A 22,789-nucleotide genomic window follows, 5' to 3' on the forward strand; every position below is an offset into this window, starting at 1 on the left:
TGTACCTACTTCCTTGTTCCTGTTTTCTTGTTTCCTCCGCCCTGAATTTCGGATTCATGCGCTAATTGATTTCTGCTCCCTTGATTTCCCTTTTTGTCTTCCTCTGTTTGCAGGCAGCAATTCTCAGTGCTTTCCCCTTTTAGATGCAGCCCAGTTTGTCTGTGTTCTATATTTCTTTGACTCTGTCCTTTGCTGCTGTTACCCATTTGCCTTAGCCTTCCTCTTAGTTTAGTTTCCTGTCTTTTCCTTGGAGGGGTAGGGAGAAGTTTGCATAGGTTATTTCGTTTTTTCCCTGCTCCTGATCCTTACTTTCTAGAGGATCCATTCCATGTTTTCCACTGCACTTCTGCATTTATTTTCCCTTTGATTATTAGGTGTGGTGTGCGGTAGTAGCTAGCTCCTGTGTGAATGCTTATGTTTTCCTCACTATTTTGTAAACACTATTCCCACTTAGGTATTTAGTTTTCCTTCCATTGCTGTTCTAGCCTTTCGGGGTCCCAGTTTCTTCAACAGGCTTCGTGGGCTAGCTGACATTCAAGAGGTATATCTCGTCCTCGTGAGTACAGTTCTTAAGTTCCCTTATGTAATACCATCAAGAGTGTTAGTACACAGATCCTGTCATTGCTTGCCCTCCACGTGGGTTTAGCGCTGTCAGTACCTGTAACAGCAATTGGGGGTAAGGCGCTTGCCGACTTTCCTCGCGGTCAGGTGCTTACCCCACATCCCTTTTCATATATTGGTTTTGATGTCACACTCTATTTGCACTCCTGGGTTCTAGCATACCTGAGTCGTAGTTCCTGGGTGCACATTTCCCTTGCCATATTCGCTGCCTTTGTACTCGCCTGACTAATCTTGACAGTATGACCAGCCCAAAATTCCCATTGAATATGGCAAGTTTAAGAAAGAAAGGCAGCAAGGCCTCTAACAAACTTGTACAGAAAGCTTCCCCTACATTTACCTGTGACAATCAAATCACTAGTCTTGGCTTAAATGAACTCCTTGTCACGAATGGGCATTTACGAGCAAAGTATTTTTCCCATAGGATGGCACATCCTACATTGCCTGATCCTAGTTCGATCTTTTGTTCTGATCCCGATTCTATGTCAGCGCAAGCCTTAGCCGCAGAAAACAACACACTGTTAGACTTATTATACAAGAGTACCTCTGTTGTTGAACCCCATGATTCCAGTTGTGCTTCACCTCAGATAGAACAGTTTCATGGTACAAACATAACGAATGGAGGGGTTCCTTGCATAACTTCAGTTTTGTACCCTCAGTCCAAATACTTCTTTGCACAAGTACATACGGTAGTCCCTAATGTCAAGAGGTCTAAGGTCAATAGATTGCTTAAGGGTAACACAGACCAAGTTAGTATGAGAAAGTATAAATCTCAGAACCTGAAAGCAGTTGAGGATAATGCACAATCGGTGCACATCCAGATTGCTAGTGCAGGATCCAGCCCTGATGCCACTATGCCTCCCCCTGTGCCTACTGATAGTGATGTACAGTTAATGCAGGGCATGCTAAGAGCTAAGCTTGAGGAGTTAACACAAGAATTCATTTCTTTACAAGAGGAGAATAAGATCTTGCACGCATTCCTGAATACACCTCAGACTTTATCCATTGATGTTGATGAAGTGAACACAGTTCAGCCCCTGAGTGCAGAGACTTTGGTAAACCATGATAATTGCCAATATGTTAGATCTATTGGAAGTGAAAGTCTTTCTTCTAGCACAGCGCTCAATCTGGGCACAGTTTCTAACAATTGTTCTGCTGATTGTCAGGGATTGCAGTTAGCTGAAGATTTACAAGCCACTCCTTTACCTAAAGTTTCCTGTGTAGCAGTCTGTCATAATTCTGAGCTAGCACACATACAAGCTTCTGATCTCCAAACACAATACACAAAGGTGGCATACACAGATTCAGTCACTACAGTAGGCTTAGGTCCTGCTCTTGATACAGCTGCTGAGACTGAAGTAGATGTTAAAGCTGATGTGGAAGACGATCTTACCTCTGGGTTCACTCTTCCTTCTGCCAATTCTGATCAATACGAACAGTCAGAGACAGTACAGATTTCATGTTCTGATGGTTACCATAATGGTTGTATATCCTCGGGAAGGTGGTAATTCAACAATAAAGTCAGTGGCAATAACTTCCCAGGGTCGGGTTGGCAACGTAGGTTGTAGAAGCAGACCCGCCGGCCTCTGATTATCGTACTTGTTCTGACTACAAATAGCACATGTCTTGATGTATTGAACTACACTGGACTTCATCCCTGGCCACCAGAATTGTCTTTGTATAAGACGGAAGGTGTTGGTTACTCCTCGATGGCCGGAGTGAAGAGTATCATGGCATAGATTCATTAACTTCTGTTGAAGTTATTTTGTCGGAATGACCACTGAATTGTTCTTGAATAAATATCCTTCCTTGATTGTCAGACGCCAGGGATTTTTCTTCGATTTGTCTTCCAGAGTTCAGATAATTGAGTCTGTGCTCTGATTTCTTCCAGGAGATTGATCGCTTGAGCTACAAAGATTGTGGGTGGAAACATTTTTGGATAGATCTTATCCTCCAAGGGAACATAGTCGGGACGCCGAGAAAGGGCATTGGCAATCAAGTTTTGCGATCCATTAACGTGAAATTTGAAATTGATATTGAGCAATGAAGTAGGCCCATCGAGCTTGTCTACTATTCCTGCACTCCATGGATTGTAGGACCTGAAGATTTCGGTGATCAGTACGGACTTGAACTGGATATTTAGCACCCAGGAGTAAATGTCTCCATTCAGTAAAGGCATGACGAATAGCCAATAACTCCTTCTCCAGAACTGAGTAGTGAGTCTCGCTGGTGGTCAGGGTCCGTGAGAGATAAGCAATGGGATGTTCCAACTTATCATCGGATTCTTGTTTTAAAACTGCTCCTATGGCGTAATTGGAGGCATCAGTTTCCACTAGACAAGGACGATTTATGTCAGGTTGGGCCAGGATGGGGGCCTGAGTGAATTCTTCTTTCAAGCGTTGGAATGCCTTGTCTTGTGGTATAGACCAGTTAAATGGAACGTCTTTCTTCAGGAGATTAACAATGGATTGAACAATCTCGGAAAAGGTCGGAATACATTTCCGGTAGAAGTTGGCAAGCCCCAGGAAGGATTGTATTTGCTTAACAGATGTTGGGGCGGGCCAAGCCAGTATGGCCTTCACCTTTGAAGGGTCCATACTAATTCCTTCTGAACTGAGGACAAATCCCAGATAGTGAACTGATGTGACATGAAACAAACATTTTTCTGGTTTGGCTAAGAGTTGATTTTCATGGAGACGTTGAAGTACTGCTTTTACATGTTCTTCATGTTTCAAGGAGTCCTTGGAGAAGATCAATATGTCATCCAAGTAGACGATAACATTGAGAAATAACATGTCAGAGAACACCCTATCCATAAAACGCTGGAAGACTGCGGGAGCATTGGTCAAACCAAAGGGCATGACTAGGTATTCAAAGTGACCAAAGGGTGTTCTAAAGGCTGTTTTTCCATTTGTCTCTTTCCCAGATATGGATCAAATGGTAAGCACCTCGGAGATCCAGTTTCGTGAATATCACTGCACCTCTCACAGCTCAAGGATATCCGAGATCAGGGGTAGAGGGTATCTGTCTTTCAGGGTGTATTGATTTAGGCCCCGATAGTCCGGGCAAGGTCTGAGCTCTTTAGTATCCTTTTTCGGAACAAAGAACAATGAAGCACCAGCTGGTGATTTTGAAGGTCTTATGGTGCCGTTCTCAAGATTAGTGTCTAGGTATTCCCGGAGGGCTCTCTTTTCGGGTTCTGAAAGGATAAACATCCTGCCAAAAGGAATCACTGCTGAGGGTTCAGTATCTATGGCACAGTCTTCGGGTCTATGTGGAGGTAAGGCTTGAACAATGGCAGTAGAGAATACATCAGCATACCCTTGATAGATCTCTGGAACTTGTACAATATTGGAAACCATGAGTGGTGTCTCTGGACACGTTGGTAGACTTATAGGAGCTGTGACTGAGGTATCAGGTTTAAACAATGGTTCATACAGCACTCCGAGCCCAGGAATAAGGATCCAGCCGTCCAGTTAATATATGGATTGCGCCTTTGTAACCAGGGCATGCCCAGAACCAAGGGTTAATGGGCTGATTTTATAATGTCAAACACAATCCTTTCTTGATGATGATTTATGGAAAGATGGATCTCCCTTGTTTGTAGACTTATGGGTCCTGAGGAAAGAGGTCTTCCGTCAATTGCTTCCACTGGCTGTGAAAAACTTCTTGCTTCATATGGAATGTTATGGCTTCTTACCCAATCTTGATCAATGAAGACTCCCCTTGCTCCGCAATCCACCAAGGCCAGTATGGGGTAGACCTTGTCCTTGGATGGCGATAAAAAGGCCTGTAATATCACCAATTTGTTTTGTCCAGGTGTCACGACTCGCTCCCTTCGCTCCCGTTCCCGCCACTTGGGGGCATGTTTTGGGGCTTATTCCTTGCTGGACATTTCCTCCGAACCTAATGCCACAGTGCTGTAATGAATTGGGAGCGCTAAATCCCTATTTTCCAAACTACTTCCCTTCCGGATCCATTCCAGGTTTTTGGCAGCCAGCATGCTTCTTTAACCAAATGACTGTGCTTCCCAGAATGCCTGGCCCACTGCTCCACCTCCACCCTTGCAGGACAAGGTTGGGTGGAGGATAGGCAACACCTGTGGCTGCAGGTGCAGCAGTCAGCACACCTGAGGCGTGTGCTCGTTAAACAGCTTTAAAAGCCTCAGTCTCACTTCAGTCCAGCGCTGGTCATCGTTTGCAGTGTTCCTGTTTTTGACTAGTCCCTGGTTCCTGGTTCTTTGCCTTTGTACCTACTTCCTTGTTCCTGTTTTCTTGTTTCCTCCGCCCTGAATTTCGGATTCATGCGCTAATTGATTTCTGCTCCCTTGATTTCCCTTTTTGTCTTCCTCTGTTTGCAGGCAGCAATTCTCAGTGCTTTCCCCTTTTAGATGCAGCCCAGTTTGTCTGTGTTCTATATTTCTTTGACTCTGTCCTTTGCTGCTGTTACCCATTTGCCTTAGCCTTCCTCTTAGTTTAGTTTCCTGTCTTTTCCTTGGAGGGGTAGGGAGAAGTTTGCATAGGTTATTTCGTTTTTTCCCTGCTCCTGATCCTTACTTTCTAGAGGATCCATTCCATGTTTTCCACTGCACTTCTGCATTTATTTTCCCTTTGATTATTAGGTGTGGTGTGCGGTAGTAGCTAGCTCCTGTGTGAATGCTTATGTTTTCCTCACTATTTTGTAAACACTATTCCCACTTAGGTATTTAGTTTTCCATCCATTGCTGTTCTAGCCTTTCGGGGTCCCAGTTTCTTCAACAGGCTTCGTGGGCTAGCTGACATTCAAGAGGTATATCTCGTCCTCGTGAGTACAGTTCTTAAGTTCGCTTATGTAATACCATCAAGAGTGTTAGTACACAGATCCTGTCATTGCTTGCCCTCCACGTGGGTTTAGCGCTGTCAGTACCTGTAACAGCAATTGGGGGTAAGGCGCTTGCCGACTTTGCTCGCGGTCAGGTGCTTACCCCACATCCCTTTTCATATATTGGTTTTGATGTCACACTCTATTTGCACTCCTGGGTTCTAGCATACCTGAGTCGTAGTTCCTGGGTGCACATTTCCCTTGCCATATTCGCTGCCTTTGTACTCGCCTGACTAATCTTGACAGTATGACCAGCCCAAAATTCCCATTGAATATGGCAAGTTTAAGAAAGAAAGGCAGCAAGGCCTCTAACAAACTTGTACAGAAAGCTTCCCCTACATTTACCTGTGACAATCAAATCACTAGTCTTGGCTTAAATGAACTCCTTGTCACGAATGGGCATTTACGAGCAAAGTATTTTTCCCATAGGATGGCACATCCTACATTGCCTGATCCTAGTTCGATCTTTTGTTCTGATCCCGAATCTATGTCAGCGCAAGCCTTAGCCGCAGAAAACAACACACTGTTAGACTTATTATACAAGAGTACCTCTGTTGTTGAACCCCATGATTCCAGTTGTGCTTCACCTCAGATAGAACAGTTTCATGGTACAAACATAACAAATGGAGGGGTTCCTTGCATAACTTCAGTTTTGTACCCTCAGTCCAAATACTTCTTTGCACAAGTACATACGGTAGTCCCTAATGTCAAGAGGTCTAAGGTCAATAGATTGCTTAAGGGTAACACAGACCAAGTTAGTATGAGAAAGTATAAATCTCAGAACCTGAAAGCAGTTGAGGATAATGCACAATCGGTGCACATCCAGATTGCTAGTGCAGGATCCAGCCCTGATGCCACTATGCCTCCCCCTGTGCCTACTGATAGTGATGTACAGTTAATGCAGGGCATGCTAAGAGCTAAGCTTGAGGAGTTAACACAAGAATTCATTTCTTTACAAGAGGAGAATAAGATCTTGCACGCATTCCTGAATACACCTCAGACTTTATCCATTGATGTTGATGAAGTGAACACAGTTCAGCCCCTGAGTGCAGAGACTTTGGTAAACCATGATAATTGCCAATATGTTAGATCTATTGGAAGTGAAAGTCTTTCTTCTAGCACAGCGCTCAATCTGGGCACAGTTTCTAACAATTGTTCTGCTGATTGTCAGGGATTGCAGTTAGCTGAAGATTTACAAGCCACTTCTTTACCTAAAGTTTCCTGTGTAGCAGTCTGTCATAATTCTGAGCTAGCACACATACAAGCTTCTGATCTCCAAACACAATACACAAAGGTGGCATACACAGATTCAGTCACTACAGTAGGCTTAGGTCCTGCTCTTGATACAGCTGCTGAGACTGAAGTAGATGTTAAAGCTGATGTGGAAGACGATCTTACCTCTGGGTTCACTCTTCCTTCTGCCAATTCTGATCAATACGAACAGTCAGAGACAGTACAGATTTCATGTTCTGATGAACTCATTCCACAGTATACAGAACCAAAAGACCAGCAGGCGATTCCTGAACTGTTGATTGTTAATCTGGCTCTTTCAGAAGCCAAGACAGAGGAATGGACAATTGACGAAATCCTGATTAACAGAGACTTTACTATGGTGATTCCACTGGTTGATTTTGACTTCCACAAAGAAAGAGACTCTGTGTCACCCACTAAAGAAAAGGACTGCAAGGGTACAGTTCAGTCCTTGGTTACTGGAGCCAAGGAGTCTAATGCCCTAAAGGTGCCCTCCATTCCTGAGCCACTAATGTGTCTATCAACTTCTGAGACTTCTGTGTGTCCTCCTACAACCATTGACTCTTCTATGATCCAATCCACAGCCCTGCAGTCATCTTTGGTACACGTGTCTTCAATCAATGAACCGCTGCCATGTCTGCCATTTAATCAAGAGCCTCCACCATGCACGGGGTTAGTCCCAAAGACCCTGACATGTTTGGATTCAGCTACCGAGATGGCTCCAACTCGCATGCCTTCAGCTTCAAAGTTTCCTCTGGCCTGCCTGTCTTCAGCTACAGTGACTCATCCAGAAGATCATCCTTCAGCCAGAGAGCCTCCGGTAGTCCATCATATGTGCATGTCTTCAGTTCCAGAGTTTATTGCTTGTTTGCCTTCAATTCATGATACACCGGTATCCTGCTTAGCTTCGCTTCCAACATCAGAGGTATACCTGTCTACACCATCAGATCCTGCTATATTTTCTACTGCTCCAGACAGTCCTCCTGAATCCCAAACATTTACTGTCGATGAACGTTTAGATTGCCTTTCTTTTGCTTCAGGAGGAGCACCAGAATGCCTGCCTTTTCCACAAGACGATTCTCCCAACTGCTTCACTTTAGCATCAGAGCCTCCTAAAAATGCAGCATCAGAGTTTGAGACTTTTGCCAGCTCCCGCTTCAGAGTCATCAAGCTGGACCAAGTGGTGAGTCAGAACCACTCACCTGGGTGTGCACAGGGGGTGGTGCAGACCGGCGTATTACCTACAGAACTTGTGCAACAGAATTCCGCCAAGAAGCACCAGTCGGGTGCTAGTAGCCAAAGGAAGGGAATGACTGCTGCAGTTCAAGATGTGTCTGTTATTGCTCCTTCTGCGAGTGTGCCTGAAATACCAAGTACTGTGTCTATCACTCCTATCAGTATGCCAAACGTCCCTGCTGTTGTATCCAACGTGCAACAAAGTGGCTACACGACTGTCACCAGGAGTACCAGCCTCGTACAACCCATGGGACTTCCAGGCATCCAAGGCGTAGAATATGTGCAGTCAAACCTTAATCATTTTCAACCACAAGCCTTTTCCCAGATGGATGACAGAAAAAGATCTGAACCTCTACCTCAGCCGCCACCTTCTCTAATGGCTGAACATGAACATTTCCTGAAGCCAGCAACTTCCTCACCTCCCGCATGTCCGTTCTCGGCGGAAAGGCTAACAGAACTTCTACCATCGTCTAAGGCAAGTTGCACCAGCCTGCCTCCCTCCTCAAAGACTTACAAGGGTCCACTCCCAGTGACTGAGCTTCCTGGACCTTCCAACTCTGCTCCAGGTCCTGCAAGTTCTTCATGCCTTTCTTCGAACCATGAGTCTCTTCCTCACCAGAAGTCACCGTTTCCATCAGTATCACCTCCAAAGACAACACACTCCTATCATGGAAGCCCATCTGCCTTTGCCCACAAGCCACCATTTCCATCAGTGCCACCTCCAAAGAAAAAGCACTCCCATCATGGAAAGAAGAAGTCTCGTACGGGTGGCGGGCATCCGAAGAGGGCCGTAGGAGGGGGTATACTGTCACGACTCGCTCCCTTCGCTCCCGTTCCCGCCACTTGGGGGCATGTTTTGGGGCTTATTCCTTGCTGGACATTTCCTCCGAACCTAATGCCACAGTGCTGTAATGAATTGGGAGCGCTAAATCCCTATTTTCCAAACTACTTCCCTTCCGGATCCATTCCAGGTTTTTGGCAGCCAGCATGCTTCTTTAACCAAATGACTGTGCTTCCCAGAATGCCTGGCCCACTGCTCCACCTCCACCCTTGCAGGACAAGGTTGGGTGGAGGATAGGCAACACCTGTGGCTGCAGGTGCAGCAGTCAGCACACCTGAGGCGTGTGCTCGTTAAACAGCTTTAAAAGCCTCAGTCTCACTTCAGTCCAGCGCTGGTCATCGTTTGCAGTGTTCCTGTTTTTGACTAGTCCCTGGTTCCTGGTTCTTTGCCTTTGTACCTACTTCCTTGTTCCTGTTTTCTTGTTTCCTCCGCCCTGAATTTCGGATTCATGCGCTAATTGATTTCTGCTCCCTTGATTTCCCTTTTTGTCTTCCTCTGTTTGCAGGCAGCAATTCTCAGTGCTTTCCCCTTTTAGATGCAGCCCAGTTTGTCTGTGTTCTATATTTCTTTGACTCTGTCCTTTGCTGCTGTTACCCATTTGCCTTAGCCTTCCTCTTAGTTTAGTTTCCTGTCTTTTCCTTGGAGGGGTAGGGAGAAGTTTGCATAGGTTATTTCGTTTTTTCCCTGCTCCTGATCCTTACTTTCTAGAGGATCCATTCCATGTTTTCCACTGCACTTCTGCATTTATTTTCCCTTTGATTATTAGGTGTGGTGTGCGGTAGTAGCTAGCTCCTGTGTGAATGCTTATGTTTTCCTCACTATTTTGTAAACACTATTCCCACTTAGGTATTTAGTTTTCCTTCCATTGCTGTTCTAGCCTTTCGGGGTCCCAGTTTCTTCAACAGGCTTCGTGGGCTAGCTGACATTCAAGAGGTATATCTCGTCCTCGTGAGTACAGTTCTTAAGTTCCCTTATGTAATACCATCAAGAGTGTTAGTACACAGATCCTGTCATTGCTTGCCCTCCACGTGGGTTTAGCGCTGTCAGTACCTGTAACAGCAATTGGGGGTAAGGCGCTTGCCGACTTTCCTCGCGGTCAGGTGCTTACCCCACATCCCTTTTCATATATTGGTTTTGATGTCACACTCTATTTGCACTCCTGGGTTCTAGCATACCTGAGTCGTAGTTCCTGGGTGCACATTTCCCTTGCCATATTCGCTGCCTTTGTACTCGCCTGACTAATCTTGACACCAGGAGAGTTCAAGGATGGAATTGATGTGGAGCAAACATCGCTCTCCCGAAACCTTGCTCCATTTAGGATCGGGAGCTGGCGTTTCCCGAGCCTCGGGGAGGAGCCAGAGGACACTATTTAACTAGATGTTTATCTGAGGCACAATACATACATAAGCCCGTGTGTATCCTTCTTAACCTTTCCTGCGGGGAAATTGGTCCACGAAAGGCTCCGAGTTGCATGGGTTCAGAATCCGTGCTCGGATTCTAGGCAGATTCGGTCCTTGTAGTATTCTCTGGGGAGTTTCTTTGAATTGAGACTTTATTATTTTTCTTTTAGGCCTTTCTTTCTTGGATTCTGAAGTCTATTTGCATAGACAAGTCCAGGAGGGCCTGGAATGAGCTAAGACGTGCCACTCTGGCTAATTCGTCCTTAATCTCTTCATTTAGACCTCTGCGAAATAAGGTAAAACTGGCTTCCAGGGGCCGGTCCGCCTCTTTGGCTAGCTGTTTGAATCTGGTAACATAGGTCAACATGTCTTGGGATCCTTGTTGGAAGTCGAGTAACTTCTCTTGAGCACCGTGGACCAGCTCTGGACGTTCGAACATGGTCTTGAGTTCCGCGATGAAGCCTTCATAATCATCCAGGAGAGCATCCCCTGAATTGAGTAAAGGAGTGGCCCATGTAAGGGCATTACCGGAAAGATGCGATATTATGAAGCCCACCTTAGCCCTAGGAGTTGAGAAATAGTAGGGCTTGAAGGTAAAATGTACCAAACAAGAATCCAGGAATCCACGTAAGGTCTTTGTTGAACCGTCGTATTTATCAACCACTCCTCCCAATAATTCTGCATCTCCGTGGAAAAGTTCTTGCATTCCGCGCATCAGGTCCTGAATAGCATTCTCCATGGTAGAATCCGTATTGATCGTTTGGCGTCTCAAACTGTTGTAAATCTCCCCCCGTCTCACCTGTGATCGGGATCTCCCTTGTTCGGGCGCAGGACTCTTCCTGTGGATGGTTCGGGTCATGAATAGGCTCGCCCGAGCCTCGTCAGGTTGCAGGACGCATTCAGAGTTCTGGGAAGTTCGTGGTTCCAGGGTATCCAGGATTAGCGTAGAACGAGTGAGTAGGGGGAGGAAATCCGGGAACAGGATAAAGGCAAGGAAGGAAGCAAGAGGATCAAGGAAATCAATGTAGAGAGTAAGCACACGTCGGGTCACTACCGAAGATACCGTTGAGACGCGCGGACCCGCAGGGGCGTGACCAATTTATAGTACGTGCCACGACGTGAAAGCTAGTGCGTAGCACCGAGCTTGGTACGACCATGTTGGGAGGAAGAAGGAGTACAAGCCCTTCGTGACAATGACCATGAGATCCAGAAAGGGCAATTTTGCCGGGTCATGACAGTTCCTGTTTGAGTATGGCAGATGCGGTTGTTCCTGGGCCTCAGTCGTGGGGACAAGAGGGAGGACATCTGGAGGACTACTGCACGACGATTCGAATGTCGGCGGCAGCAATGGGCAAAGTTCAGATCAGCAGCACTTTGAGGTTTCAGCTTCTCGCAAATAGCAGCACTGCCGTTCTTCGTCACTGTTTGGACTTTCCTTGCTTCTGGGGTCCAGCACTCTGTTGAGATGGCTCAGGTTTGGTCAGCCCTGCTTCTAGGCATTCCGGAGGATCTTCCTGGAGCTCGAGTCCGGCTTAAAAAGGATTCACTCGATTCTGTTGTTCCTCTCCCTGGCAATCGATTCCTGCACCAGCAATGGAAGTACATCCAGCTCTGAGAGGATGCCCAGATGAGTTCGTTTTGGGGTCGAGTTCGCTTTGGGGTCGATTGGTCCCACCAGCCGAAGGGGAGAAGTCGTCCTTAGCAGGGGTTCTCTAGTCGAGGCGAATTCAGAGGTTCAGCACTGCAGCAGGGCTTCACCAGACAAACCAACGTCCAGGAGTTGCAGCAGGCGTCACTTCCAAGTTCTTCTTCGAATTCCTTCGTTCAGTGGTCGACTCTGCCTTCCAAGCAAACGACCTCACCTTTTTTGCAGGTTTCTCCCATTAATTTGCAGCCTAGCTGTCACTCGCACAGCAGAGTGGCTGTCCTCCAAGGGCAGTCCTACAGCTAATCACCTTTGGGTGCATTCCTGTAACCAAGGGGATTAAGTACAGGGATTTGTGGGCACCTCCCTCACTTCCTGCCCTACCAGACACGCTGGAGCCAGAGGTGGGCTTCAGCAGTGAACCCATCCAAAGACAAAACAACCAAAGAGACCCAACCTGGTTTGGCGTGCAGAGTAAATCTCAAGAAGGATCTTGCCAACAAAAAATGGCGAAAAAGAAGACCAGGGCCATTTTGACAAAATGGGCTTTACTGCAGCAGCAATTGCAGCCTGCGGTAGAAACACACAATGGTAGGAAAAAGTAAACCACTGCCGCCAGCCATTAATTGTAGAATGGGAAACATAAAAATGTTACATGAGAAATTAGACAAAGGGGATACTAAGTAACCCCTTCAGCACCCTATTGTAAGATAGTGTGTGCTGGGTATAGAAAGTTACAAATTAAGTCAATTTCACTTCACTGCTCTTGGAAACAAAGACTTCCATGTTGGGGGGGTACACATTTGTTAGACCTTTCAAGAAATGAATGACTAAGGGCATTTTAAAATAGGACACCTCTTCCCAGGAATGCTTAAAGATAGATAGCGCTGCCAAATATCCTTTTATAGTGCCAACTTGGAGCCCCAAATTGGCCAAGTGCAAGAGGAAAGAAAGTATTGTTGGAGTATTATATAAAAATGGATCCACATTCTTATCCCTGCACCAGTTACTGAACTCCAATGACACCCGGACAGGAATTTTGTTGCTGGCCTTCTGGCCGAAAGCAAAATCTCCATTACGTCATCCAGGAGGTCCCAATCCTTATATCTCAGCCTCTCAGAAACCATGTGTGAAGACTGAGTGCCTTGACCTCTGGATGAAGAACCCGACCTTCCTCTTGCGAGAGAAGATCCTTTCTTTTTGGAAATCGTATTGGAGGTCCGATGGACATGTCCAGAAGGTCCGGGTACCACGTCCTCCTGGCCCAATCCGGGGCAGTTATGATCATGGTTTTCCTGAACTTTCTCAACCTCCTGATTACCTGAGGAATCAGGAGGACTGGAGGAAACACGTAAAGGAGTGGAAATACCTAGACCACCATGAACGCGTCCCCTAGATCTCCTCTATGGGGAAATTTCCTTGAGCAGTACAGTTTGCACTTCCGGTTGGCACCAGTCGTGAACAAATGCACTTGAGGGGTTCCCCAAAGGGCGAAGATCTCTTGAAGGACTTCCTGAGCCAGCTCCCATTCGTGGGAGACTGTGCTCTGCCGCTCAGAGCGTCCGCCGCTGTGTTCAGCTCTCCGGCTAGGTGAACTGCCAATAGAGAGATTCCTTCTTGCACTGCCCAGAACCAGAGCTGCATTGCCTCTCTGCACAATGGGAGTGATCCTACGCCTCCTCTTTTGTTGAAGTAGTACATGTCCACTGTGTTGTCCGTCATTATCAGGACATTCTTTCTCTGTACAGAGGGCAGAAAGACCTTCAGCGCTGGTCTGATTGTCATCAGCTCCAAGAGGTTGATGTGTAGTTTGGACTCCGATGGCCACCAACAACCGTTGATTGCCATATCGTTGGTGTGGGCTCCCCACCCCGTGAGGCATCTGTCACTACCGTTGTCTCCGGCCACGGTTGCCAAAAAGGTTCCCCCTTGAGGATATTTTCCTTGCAAGCCCACCATAGAAGATCTTGAGCCACTTTGGCCGGGACTTGCAGAAGATCTGATATCTCACCCAAAAATTGGGACCATTGAGTCCTGAGGGCCCATTGAAGGGATCTCATCCTGTTAGGCATAATTATATGCAGTACCCTTTGGGAACACTACACACAATTAAGACTACAAGTGACAGTACAATTTCACCTTTGGTACAAGCCTGTACTACACAGTTATAATGGTAGCAGTAGCGGATCAGCCATACTTATCTCAAGAGTAAGTGAGCAGTACAAATAGTTTCACAAAGGAAAGTAATTACTATGATTCAGGCAAACACTGACTCAAGGTTTCTAAGTAAAAGAATATATATTTATTTACTCAACAGTTGTATAACATTTCACTGTTCTAAGCAAGATCAAAATCACAATCATAAATATACCACACAACTTCCCTTAAATTCCAGACAAGTTAAGCTCACAAAATAAAGTGGGAGCAAAATGGCACTCCAGCAATTTAAAAGGGAGGGAAAGTCAAAGTTATTAGAAATTAGGCAAAACCAACAGGGAAGGAAGTACTCCGAGCAATTGAACAAGAGAGACTACAGTGAGAAGATCAGCTAGAAAAGGCTTCGGGCCAAAGTCAATGGGTCAAAAGTCTTTTGCTCAAGATCACACAGTTCAGGGTAGTTCACGGTAAAGTTTGTCGCACAGATTCCGGACAAGGTGGGTTGGTAGAAAAGTTAGTTCAAAGAGAAGATAAGGAGAAGCCCTCAGATTGGAGAAAGATTTCAAACACTTTCACCGCGGCTGAGCGAAACGCACAACCGGATTTGCACAGTACCTTAAAACTGAGAGGGAGCTGTAGCTGAGGCGGACATTCCTGGTGGTTCCTGCAGGCTCACGGTTCCTGAAGCGACTGTCGGACTGATCAGAAGTAGGAAGACTGGAGGGTCCAGCACTACCCAGGGAAGAAACCAGCAGCAGCGCCAAACAACGAATAAAAGGTGCGCTCCGTAAAACCCAAGCAGGGTCTGACCTTCCTGGCTATCCGGCCCACTGTAGCTCTATACAGCGAATTCGACCAGAGGAGGGGTCCTGGCTTGTAGTTTGGGCGAACTGGTTGGTCCCACCAGCTCAAGGGAAGAAGTTTCCTGGAGGATCTTCTCTGTCATCGGATTTGGAGATTCGGACCTGCAGCAGGGCTTCACCGGGCGGTTCTGTCATGGTAGGGGTCCTATTCTTACGGTTCCTCGTTGGTTCTTTCATTCCAGTGGCAACTATGCTCTTCCAGTTCCAGAGACCTGCTTTTTATGCAGTTTTCCCCCCATTCATTAACGCCTGGCTCCTTAGCCAATCAGACAAGAGTGCGACTTGGGTTACCAAGGGAACCCATGGCTCGGGTCCGAAGATCCCTCCCTCATATCCTGCCTAACTAGACTATCAGGCGCCTTAAGGAGGGCTTCTGTGCAGAAGCCCGCGAAAAGACAGCGAACAAAGGAGTCATCCCCAGTTTGGTGCGCAGAGAAAAACACAACAAAGACAAAAAGAAATGGCGACCAAACCCAGCCGGAACCAAAATAAAATGTATTTGGTCAAGCGGGTTTATGTTCAAGGATAATATAATAGCCTAAAACATTACCACGTTTATATAAGATAATCGTGGTAGAAAAGTTAGGGTAGATACCACTGCCACCAGCCAAGTCTTACTGTTAAGGGATCGAAACAAGGCTACACAAGGCACAGACAAAAAGGGATAAGAGTTAACCCTTTCCAATACTCCATGTAAGATGGGGTGTACTGGGTCTGTGGTTTAAAGTGACAATATAAAGTTAATGGCAACTTTACCTGTTTCTGGGGTACAGTAGTCAGCCCCAGAAAAATAGAGTCAGGGGGAAGTCTAAAAGACAACCCTGTGTCACTGCACTGAAGGTGCTGTGTAACACACACCAAAAGTGGTGCACTTGGAGTAGGTGAGGCTCCAGTGCCCAAGATCACACAGAAAGTAGAAATACACATAGCAAAATACATGTAAGAGTGGGAAAAAAGGCTCACACGCTTACCAGGTGAAAAAAAAAAATTCTAGAAATCCAGCAAAGCTGCTGGGGGACTCAGTAGGTAAGGGAAATTAGCCATTCTGGAAAATTCTCCCTAACACATCCTCAATCTGGCCTCTGGCACCAGAAAAATACAGGATTCCATGAGGCCTAGCAACCTTAGAAAGTCAAATGCCGGTAGATGTTGGGCATTTTTAAACTTTGTTACCATCTGCAGAATGTGGTGAGCTCTCTCCTCGGAAAGCGAGGCTTTCCCTGAGGAAGTATCCAGGACTGCTCCGATGAATTGGAGTCTTTGACTTGGCATCATTTGTGACTTCTTGTAATTGAGGGAGAAGCCCGGTCTATGTAAGTAGTATAAGAAGTGGCAGGTCAAGGCCAGATGTTCCTGGGCTCATTAGGGTGAACTTGCCCTCATTAGCCAATCGTCCAGATAAGGGTAGACGTGAATCCCCCTTCTCCTGATACTCACTGCCACCACCGCCATCAGTTTGGTGAAAACCCTCGGGCGGAGGTCAGCCCAAATGGTAGAACCCGAAACTGATAATGAGAACCACCAATTGAGAACCTCAGGTACTTTCTGTGCTTGAGATGGATTGGCACATGAAAGTAAGCATCCTGAAGGTCCAATGAAATCAGCCAGTTCTGAAGCTAAAGAGCCTGAAGGATCTGAGAAAGGGTCACCATCTTGAACTTGTCCTTCCTGAGGAACTTGTTCTCAAATTTCTTAAGTCCAAGATGGGTCTCAATCCTCTGTCCTTTTTGAGGATGAGAAAATAGGGGAGTAGCAACCCTTGTTCCTTTCCGCTACAGGTACATGTTCTATTGCACCTTTCTCTAGGTGGGTTAAAATCTCCTGCACAAGGAGCAGGTCTGGAATTTTTACAGAGTTAGCTCCCGGTGGATGATTTTGAGGTCTTTGATGAAAAGCAAGGCAGTAACCATGGGTCACTATCTCTAGTGTGCAGGCATCAGACGTAATGCCCCGCCATTCGTCCAGATACCAAGTGATTCTGCCTCCCACTGGGGTCTTGTGGGTGAAGACCTCAAAGTGGCTTTGCAGCGGCTGCAGCAGGGCTGAGGAGGTAGTAGCCGCTGCTGCGGCTGATCTAGCACCTCTCCCTTTTCCACCACGAAAGGGTTTTCTCTGTTGGCCTCTTTGACTGGCCTGCTCCCTCCGTTTTCCAAAAGAGGAGTAGAAAAGAAAGGGGAAACTCCACCAGGAAGATGAGCCTGCATAAGAGTGCTGTTGAGGCTGTTTTATAGCGGCACTAAGTGATTTTTTAGCCGCTTTCGAGGTCTGCAGCTTCCCCAAGCTCTCGTCCGCCTTGCTACCAAACAACCTCAAGCCGTGAAAGGGCATATTGAATAATCTAGACTGCACATCAGGGGCAAACCCAGATTTCCTGAACCATGCAAATCTGCGTAGGACCGTGCTAGATACCATGGACCTGCATACACTATCAGCAGTATCCAGTCCTGACTGAAGGCATTCCTCCATAGCCTCTTTACCATCTTTTACTATCGCCAGGAAACCATCCCATTCCTCACCTTCCGGGATGCGTTCAGCTGCTGATGTCATGTAGTCCCACAGGACATATGTAAATCTTGCTAAAGTACAAGTTACATTAGTCGATTTAAGGGCCATGCTGCCCGAAGAAAAAACTTTCCGGGCCCAAGCATCAACTTTTTTATCTTCCCTGTCTGGTGGTATTGAGGGGTAAACTGATTGCCTAGTGGAGGTTGCAGCTTGTACCACTAGACCTTCAGGGGAGGGGTGTTTAGATAGGTATTCCGGATCTGATAAAGATGGCCTGTATTTTGGTACAAATTTCTTGTTTACTGCTGAAACCGAATCAGGAGTATTCCAATTTACCATCACCCCCTTCTGAAGTGCTTTATGGAATGGTAGAACAGGATCTTTTAGAGGACCTTCACTCAGGATGTCTGTCATATCATCCTGGTCAAAATTTTTGGAAGCTGCCTTCCAACCCATAAAATCAATGAGATTTCTATAACTAGTATCTGCATGATCTGTAGGGTCTGGTCTCTTAAATTCCACTTCAGGGGAACTGTCTAGGCCACTGGCATTTTGGAGACAGTCATAAAGATCTGTTATCTTGGAATTCAGGTCCGCTAGCTCTTCAGGTACCTCTGTGGCTCCAAACCTAACTCCAGCTGAAGTAACATCCTCTTCAGAGGAGTGTTCTTCAAAAACGGATGACATGGATCTGAAAAATTCCTGTCTAGGTTGAGGATGGAAAGCTATTTCAGGCAAAGAGGGTGGTATTGACTTAGGCATAGGCAATGGCGTGGACTTGGGTATCGGGATTAAAGAATGCCTCGATAAAGGCATTGAAGGCGTCGATAAAGAAGACGTGGGCTTCGACGTTTTCGAAGGAGGCTTCGATACTGTTGAAGAAGGCTTGGATACAGTCAAGGGTGTCGACGTCACTTTTGTCAGCGGTTTCGACGCTGTAGTCGTCGACTGTGTCGAGTCGAGTTTCAATGCTGATGTCGATTCCGCTACCACCGATTTATGCACCAGAGGTTTTGTCTTAGTACGAGGTGTCGGGGAACTTTCCCTTGATGACACTCTCGACTCTTTTTCGGCTCTCGCGTGTTTAGTCTTTGATCTCCCTCTGTCGCTTTTAGAGTGGGCAGAGGCATGATCTCCACGCGGCATCTTCGAGGGGGTCTGGGCCGCTTTCTCGAATATTTTAACCATCGAAGCCCTAAAGGCCTACCATTTTTCAGGGGAATCGTGCTTTCTCTCAGAGGAGGAAGAGGAAGTCGCTTTTTTGACTTCTTAGTCGAAGACGAGGAGCATTTCCACGAGCGACTCTTCGATCTCAACCTCCTCGACCCATGTCGAGATTTTCGACTAGATTCTTACGAATCTTTTTGTCTTTTAGAAGACTTTTAAGTTTCCTTCCCCACCGCCAGCTTACCTCTCGGTTCCCTAATTGGACATGGCCTGACAGGAACCGCACTCGTCAACCCGATGGTCTGAGCTGAGACACCAGAGGCAATTCCTATGGGGGTCGGTTATTGATATTTTCCTACCACACTTCTGACATTTTTTTAAACCTGTCTTGGGTGTGGTGGGAGTAGATGACGAGGACATCATTGAGAAAAAAACCTGATGCGCCATTTGTGACACAAAGCAGTTTCTCGGAAAAGCGGAACTGAGGTAACGGGCGCTGCTCGAGCCCTTTATACAGCGGATGACGTCTACGCTGGCCCTCGAGGGACTACGACTCTGCTGCCTCGAACACAGCACCCTCTCGTGAATTTCTTTTTCCAAAGCAGCAAAGCTGGGAGACAAGATATCTAAGATGAAGAAAATGCGGGTGGGCACAATCCATTCGAATGATTTAGCAAGGGTGCTGTCATGATGCCTACCCCCGGGCATCAGGACCAAGGCCCTCAGCTCTGGGAGCAGGCAACCAGACATTTGTTTAAACCTCAGCAGCCACGGCTAGGGGCTGTCTGGGTTCAGTCCTGGCGCCTTAGGCGCCAGGCTCATCATAGAAATCAGTCCTGGCGCCATAGGCGCCAGGCTCATAGACTTTACTTACCTGATGCAGACCATGCTGCAAAAGAGTCCAAGCCTACATGAGGCCTGGATGGGACTATTTTGTTACAGGGACTATTTTTTAACTCAGGCGTGGCTCTAGGGAAATTCTTACCTGGAACTACTTTGGAGGCTATTTAAACCACCCCCGAACAGCAGCACATGCTTCGCGTTATTCTACATCCAGCAGCGTGACGCTCACCGTGCCTGCAGCCAGCATCCGGTCTTCTGCCACGCCTGCATGCCTGCAGTCAGCATCCAGTCTTCTGCCATGCCTGCCTCGAATCCGGAGCTCCTAGAATAAAGAAGAAGAAAAGGACAAGGTTAGAAAATGAACTTATTTCAAATTTCTCACCTAATTCCGGAACCATTTCATCTCCGGACCTGGAAAGTACATCAGTCCTGCACGCGTAGCTTTGCCAGCTCCAGCACGGCGCCATACTCGCCAGTTCTCACAGCATCTTTCGATCCGGCAGTGTCTCCATCATTTCTTCGCCGTAATCCGGCACCTAGGGGACACAAGAAAAAACAAGGTGAGCCAAGGGAATCAACAAATACAACCTCTTACCACCATAGACTTACCTGATTTACCACCAGCGGTATTATTCCATAACTCTCCACATTTTCACATGCCACATCTGTAAAGAGGGAGAAAAACAACACGTTAACGCATGTAATAGTTACCGGACAGCGTTGGGTAACACAGACTCCTACCTGAACGCCAGCAGCAGCTACGAGACCTTCTTCTCACGAACTCAGTTGCAACTTAAGGAAGGAAGGGGACAAGAGTGAACATCGGGCACATTGAACTCTTTGAACTTGATACTTACCAATCCCGCCAGGGACTTCAGAGTCAATACTTACCGGAACTCTCACAACGCCTTCAAACCAGTGAAATAACTGATATCTACGCACCCCTGCAAGACACGCAGGATGGAGAGCTCATCTTTTACGAACATAAGGTGAGGTTAATAAGGGGATATCGGAGGTGATTAGTGGGGGAGAGCGAGAACAGTTGGAAGGCCATCACTAAAACCCACAGGTGGTTAATCCCTGTCTCCACTTGCAGGAAAATACTTCTTTGGGTCCAGCAGATAAGACTAGACGGGCCAGTCGAGACAGTCATCTCTGCACTACGCATCACGTTGAAGGAGACCGCAGCTGTCCGGGTCCGATCGACACCCCTGTGGGGTCCAGGTGAGCGTAACAGGGGCCAATATCTGCCCTAAATGGGGAGTGTGCTGTCTCCAGAACCCAAACAGCCCTATAAACTACTGAGCTTGCTTTTTGTTCATTGGAGTGGTGAACTCAAGTATTTTCTGTCGGGCCTTCGGCACCATTTCTCGATGCCCATTATGCCACTCAATCCCTAGGAATATCACTGTTTCAGCTGGGCCTTGAATTTTATTCGGGTTAATCTGCCACCCTTCCTTCTTCAATCCTTCCATAATGACATATAACTGGTGTTGCACACTGTGCTCATCCTTGTCCTGAATCAAAATATCATCAATGTAGTGAGATATTTGTATGTCAGGTTTGCACAGTATCTTGTCTAAGTGCTCTGCCACCAGCCGGTGACAGATAGTCGGGCTATGTATGTACCCCATAGGTAACCTTGTAAAGGTGTACTGACACCCGCTCCAAGAAAATGCAAATTGCTCTTGACACTCTTCAGCAATTGGCACAGAGAAAAATGCATTTGGCTAAATCTACCACTGCATACCAAGTCCCCTCAAACTTTTGGATATTCTCAATCAAGGGAATGGCATCTGGGACCGCGGGCACTAAGGGAGGAATGTGTTTATTCAACTCACGGTAATCCACCGTCATCCTCCAAGACCCCTCCCCCTTTTTAATAGGCCAGAGAGGATTGTTCCATGCGGTGGTGATAGGGCGTAACACACCCGCCTCCACCTACCCTTTGATGGTGTCTGAAATTTCCGTGTGACCCCCAGGAATGCGGTATTGCTTCATTGCTACCCGCTTGGTTGCCACAGGCACTTGCACTGGGGGCATCTTCAATTTGCCTACGGTAATGGGTGTGCAGATCAATGCACTCACCCCAAACTGGTACGTTTTACCTCCAAGTCCCAAAGTCAACCCTTCCAGAATGTCAAAGCCAATTATATACTCAGGTATCGGGACAATCAACACTTGGTATTTCTGCCTATTCAAATTGCCTATTTTCATCTCCACTTCCGTTTGTACTGCAGGGGTCTCCTTTCCCCCGAGACCTGTAATAGTAAATTGTCTGCCTTTGAATTGTGCTGGATTGCCATGAATTAGAGAGGCCTCTGCCGCGGTGTCTATCAATGCTCGCACCCCTTGCGTATTTCCTGGCCCCCAAAAAATCTTAACATTAACATGGAGCCGCCTATCAACTTTTATGCGAGCAGATGCTGCCGGAGCTTGGCCGTAGCCCTTGTCAAATTTCGAATGAGTGTGACTTGACTCTGCCTCTAGCATTGCACTCACCACCTTCCTCAAATCAGCGTATGTTGGCTGGTACGGGGAAGGTGTACCCATAGACCCTTCTTCTTGTTCTTCCCCAGGAGGAGCGGAAGGTGAGGTGTCCCCCTGTGGCTTGGTTACTACCTGTTTCTTAACCTGTTTATAGCGCTCTTTCGCTGCAAGCCCTCTCTTTTTGTATAATTCATACATTACCCTAGTTTCAATGCCATCAATTTCTTCTCGTGGCACACCATCTTTTTTAACAAAGCCAAAAACATGTCCTTTCTGGACACTCGGGAGTCTCTACTATCTTGCCTCCTGCCTTAAGTTCTTCTCTCACTACGCCCCTCTCTCTTCCGTGGCTTGTCATCACTCTTGTCCCACTCCCCTAAATCTGCCAGTTGCCGAATGGCATCCACTACCTCATCAGTGGGTTTGCCCGTAATACCTATGAGCAAAGTCATAATGACACTTTTGTGTGCGGATGGTGCAGTTCTGATCACCATGTTTCTAGTTGAAACCTAGGGCGGCACGGCCTCCATGTGTCCTGGAGCATCTATGTGAATTGCCTCTTTCATAGCATGCTCTCTGACCTTTTGAATTGCCTCTTTCAAGGTATACCACTTTGTTTCCTCACTAGGCCAATCTGTGGTAATGGGGTATTTACGGTTACATGCTTGGGCTGCTAGGTGCAACAAAGACACCTGTGAATCGTGACCATTCTCATCAGGGGGCGGCCCTGCCCTTAAGACCTCCTGTACATTGGTGTCATTTGACAAGGGTAGAAAACGCGGTGAGTCCGTGGAATGTACCAGCAACCCCGCAGCACCCCCATCTAGCAACCTCACCATCCATGTCAATAAAGGTTCCCCTGATTTTTGCCTCAAACGGGTAATCATTTCCCCAACCTCCTGGTGGGTGTAAT

Source organism: Ambystoma mexicanum, chromosome 2p, assembly GCF_040938575.1.
Source record: "Ambystoma mexicanum isolate Mex_15411 chromosome 2p, UKY_AmexF1_1, whole genome shotgun sequence".
Classification (NCBI taxonomy): Eukaryota; Metazoa; Chordata; class Amphibia; order Caudata; family Ambystomatidae; genus Ambystoma; species Ambystoma mexicanum.